The sequence below is a fragment of the Sander lucioperca genome, chromosome 5 (assembly GCF_008315115.2).
Source record: "Sander lucioperca isolate FBNREF2018 chromosome 5, SLUC_FBN_1.2, whole genome shotgun sequence".
Lineage (NCBI taxonomy): Eukaryota > Metazoa > Chordata > Actinopteri > Perciformes > Percidae > Sander > Sander lucioperca.
In genome coordinates, this window is record NC_050177.1 from 37291047 (window position 1) to 37296266 (window position 5220).

Here is a 5220-nt window from a genome sequence, read left to right on the forward strand (position 1 = left end):
GCATGACCTGTTAAATAAAAGAGGTAAATAAATTAGAGAAACAGTAAATAACATATATGACAAAGGTCACATTTTATTTCAAGTTAATACACTTCAAATTCCCATTTGTCTGCAGCCTGGCCTGGATCACATTTACACACTTACTTAATTACACATTTACTACACCCTCTGCACTAGCCTAACCAGAACTGGTCTATCCACTTCGAAGTCCCCAACACACAAACCTACAACAATACACCTCCCACATTAAAACTAATTAACATACAAAAGGTGAAGCAACATACCTTTGCCAGTTTTGAGTTCTTGCATAGTGTAATAACTGATGCCAAAAACCAAGTAGTTAACCATTTCCATGTAGGTACAAGGTGGTAAAGAGTCTAGGTCTCTGTTCCATTCTGCTGCAGGCAGCTTGTATGGGTCGACGTTGTTGATATCAGCCAGTTTCTTTAAATACCTCTGCTTGGCGCTGGTAGTAAGTTTCTCCATGTAACAGCACTTTTCTTTTGCCACCTTCTTCTCCATTTCTTCTTAATTTTCTCGTGATTTCTCCGTTTAAACACCGTGATAATAATTCCTCGAGGTCTATCCAGGTCCGTCTCTGTGTCGCTCGTTCGTACACTGTTGCCCCTGGCTACCGATAGTGTAGGTACGCCAAAATGGTGGACGGGCTCAGGCACCTCCCAAATTGTGACGTGACAGCAAGCTACCATGACGTATGTCCTCATTCTCAATACAGAGTAGTATTTTTTTGTTGTGAATTTCTGATTGGGCGGGCCAGCTGTCAATGGGCCCGCCCACAGCTCCGCGCCTGCACTGAAGACACTAATAGAAGCCATACGCTCACATCTCTACCTCTCTCATCCAAAAGTGAGGGAGCGGTACCACGGCGTGTGGTGAATGTCGGAGCTGACATTAGCAATGATGTCAAAATGCAAATAAATCAGGAAATGCACGGGCAATTAGGTTATATCCCCACAGCTGTGGTGTTGAAATAAAATCCAGTTCTTTTTGTCTGAGACCGAGACAACACTATGTAAAAATGCTCTGAATTTAATTCTCTTTCTAAGATACTGGAATAATATAGTGTTTCTACTGTAATTCGCTGCAGCCTCTCAGTCAGATATGCTGTTAAAGCCAGTTACATGCTGCTTTACATGGACTTTAATGGATGGAATGTGAAAATAAAATCAGGATGTTAAAATAGGAAATGGCACAAAAGAGGAAAAAACTAACTATGAATACCATCTGAGCTGTAAACTGTAAATCTAAGCTCTGTGTGTGTGTGTGTGTGTGTGTGTGTGTGTGTGTGTGTGTGTGTGTGTGTGTATACGAGTGTTGTATTTACTTTAATATCTCAAATGGTAAAGTCATGTCACAATCTGTGTAACTCTTGTAGCTGCTGCAGAGATTTCACATTAAACACCTCCCCCCCCCAGTCCTCCAAACCACACGATGATATCTGTCATTTGTCTGCCCAGTTAAAGCTTAACTCCAAGTCTTCCAGAAGACCGCTGTTCCCAGCAGCACCAGCAGAGTTTGGTTTTTCCAGCTCGCAAGCCAACAGCGAGTGCCTAGACCCCCCTGGCTGCAAATTACATTTGCGTGCGTCTAGATTTCTAGGCTATCCACCTCCATTACTTTGTGAAAAACAGTAAGTGTGCAGTTTTACTATATTAAAGGAAGTGTTTTTCACATTTTCACAACTGTGTATGTAACCTCAGACATCTTACCTGGACATATTGGTGTTTGCTCTTCTTCTCATTTACTGGTCTCACGATTCGATTACAATTATCCTTTCAATGTTTCAAATCAATCAATATCACGATGCATTACGATGCGTCCTCTCTGCTCTATCCTCTCTCTATCTCTCTCTCTCTTTCGCTCTGTCTGTCTATTCCTCTCTCTATCTCTCTCTCTCTTTCGCTCTGTCTGTCTATTCCTCTCTCACTCTCTGTCTATTCCTCGTTCTCTCTCTCTCTGTCTGTCTGTCTGTCTATTCCTCTCTCTCTGTCTATTCCTCTCTCTCTCTGTCTGTCTGTCTAGTTCTTATATCTTATATCTCATTCGGTACATTTTTTGGCTCTCTGTAACTTCTGCATACGTTCAGCTATTAAAACCATTCAACTTTTAAAATGTTCAGCTCTTTCAGCTAATCATGGGACTTCTTCAACTTTTTTCTACTATTTATACTTTTTAAAATATTAAGCTTTTTAACACTTTTTTTTAAAACATTGAAGTCAATGAGAGCATGCTTCAAATCCTTCAAATCCCACTAAGGTACATCAATCAATGTGTCCCTGAGGTGAACACTTTACCCATACTCACCTCAAGATGTGTTACCACTGACATTATATAGCAATTGAAAGTTACTTCTTTTTCTCTTTTTTCCTCTCCTTTTATCTTTCCTCTCTTTTTCCTCTCTCTCTCTCTTTCTGCTTGTTTGTTCTATGCAATGGATATGGCTGATAATAAGTCTTCTTAGTCAATTCATTGAAACATCCACTTTTGACAGTATTACGGTTTAGCTTCCAGCTTTTCTAAAATGTATTTTAGCTCTTAACTTATGTGCAGATCAACTTCCAACTTACAAGTTTTTCAGCAGTTTAGAACAAACAATTTGTTCCATATTTCTGCATTTTCATCAATGTTTCTCACAGCATTTGTAAGTTTTCCATACTGATTCATAATTTCAGATAAAATATGATATAACATGTAAATTACTTTATACATTAGTGGTGTTATTCAACTTTTTAATGAAATTCATACTCATTCTACCGATTTCCACTTTTTCAACTATTCTCACTACTTCACCTTCTTCTTACTGATTTAAGCTATTCAACTAGTTTAGCTTTAGCAATTCAGCTATTCAGCATTCCCACGCATTTTCCGCAGGAAATGCATTTTCTAGTATCTTATTCTTCTTATTCCGTACGTTTTTTGGCTCTCCGTAACTTCTGCATACGTTCAGCTATTAAAACCATTCAACTTTTAAAATGTTCAGCTCTTTCAGCTAATGATGGGACTTCTTCAACTTGTTTTCTACTATTTATACTTTTTAAAATATTAAGCTTTTTATGACTTTTTTTTAACATTGAAGTCAATGAGAGCATGCTTCAAATCCTTAAAATCTTCCTCCGCTCCCAAAATTTTCAGCTCCTTCATACTTTCACCTACAGACGCCAAACAAACTTTAAAATGTTCACAAAATATTCAGTTATCCGGCTCTATCTTTTCAGTTTGATATCTTTTACAGTTTTTGTGAAAAAGCTGTTTAAGTTTAGTGATCATTTCAGGATTTTTCTGCGTTTCTAGTGAGTGTGTGTGGTGTGTCCTAGAGTGGATGATGTCATCGCCAGAGCACAGAACGTTCAAAAAAATATCTTTGTCCCCTACCCCCCTCTCTATAAATTGCTCTCACGCCCACAATATCTACTTGTCATACACAATTTATACATCAAAACGTAGGTATTTTTGTCTAGTTTCAGGCATTGTGCTCAGTTTTGCAATATGCCTTATACTTTTGGCTCGATGAGCTTCCAAATGACAAGAGTTCCACATCTCTGTTCATCCACTGCCCTGTTTAACATACTTCACATTTCTGAGCGAAACGCAGAGCGAACCACTTTTTTAAATCGCTGATATGCCCACATTTTTAAGTTTACCAACATAAATTTTACATGAATACGTTCACAAAGGTCTTGTGTCTCTAACGGTGAAGTCGGTGTTTCGATAGCATGTACTGTTGTGGATTTATTAAGGCTTGTTTGAAGGGTTGTTTGAAGGGTTCTCTCACACTGTCTCTCACTCAGCATTAGCAGGTGTGGTGCAGTTTAACAGCAGGTGACACGGTCGTTAACTGATCAAAGGATGTTTATAAACACTCGTCACCATGACAACACTTTCACAGACAGCAGCAGCAGTCTTTCAGCCTTTTCAGACATTTCTGCATGTCTTATGCCTTTGGTGTGGGAGGCATGGGTTCCAATCCCACTGTGGTACACCTGTCAATGTGTCCCTGACCAAGATGTTATTTCCCTTTTTCAGCTATTCTCACTACTTCAACTTATTCTTACGGATTTAAGCTACTCAACCAGTTTAGCTTTGGCAATTCAGCTATTGACGTTTTATTTTGGCTCTCCGTAACTTCTGCATACATTCAGCTATTAAAACCATTCACCTTTTAAAATGTTCAGCTCTTTCAGCTAATGATAGGACTTCTTCAACTTTTTTCTACTATTTATACTTTTTTAAATATTAAGACATTTTCAGGTAATTCATTTCAACTTTCATCTTTGACAGTATTACAGTTCATCTTCCAGCTTTTCTAACAATGTATTTTAGCTCTTCACGTAGATAATGCAGTTTAGCTTCCAACTCTAACACTTTTCAATCATAGTGTAGTGGTTATGACACATACCTTTGACATGGAAGACCTGGGTTCAAATCTTATTCTGCTACATTAACTGATGTGTCCTTAAGCAGAACACTCAATCCCTATAGCAATTTGTTTTCTTTCCTGTTTTCTTTCCTTTTTTTTTTTCTTTTATGACACATGCCCTTGAATTGGGAGACCCAGGTTCGAAGCCCACTTTGAGCCGTGTTACATCTGACATATATAGCAATTGGAAGTTGCTTTGGATAAAAGTGTAAGCTAAATGAGATGTAACGTAATGTTGTGATAATCTTTATAGCATGACACAGCACTTTTCACCAGACATAAAAAACATTATATTTTGTCTGTCTTTTCTCACACACAGAGGCACACACACACACACACACACACACACAGACACAAACAGACACACAAAAACAAAAACACACGCAAACACACACACAGACACGCACACACAGACACACACATACACACACACAACAAAACACACATGCATGCACACACGCAAACACAACATGCACACACACATGCAGACACAGAAACACATACACACACACATACACACACAAACACACACACACGCACACACACATATGCAGACACACACACACATACACACACACACACACAAACACATACACACACACACACACAGACACACATGCACACACACACATATACACACACACAGACACACACACATACACAAACACACACACATATGCAGCCACACACACACACACACACACACAAACACATACACACACACACACACAGACACACATGCACACACACACATATACACACACACAGACACATACGCACAC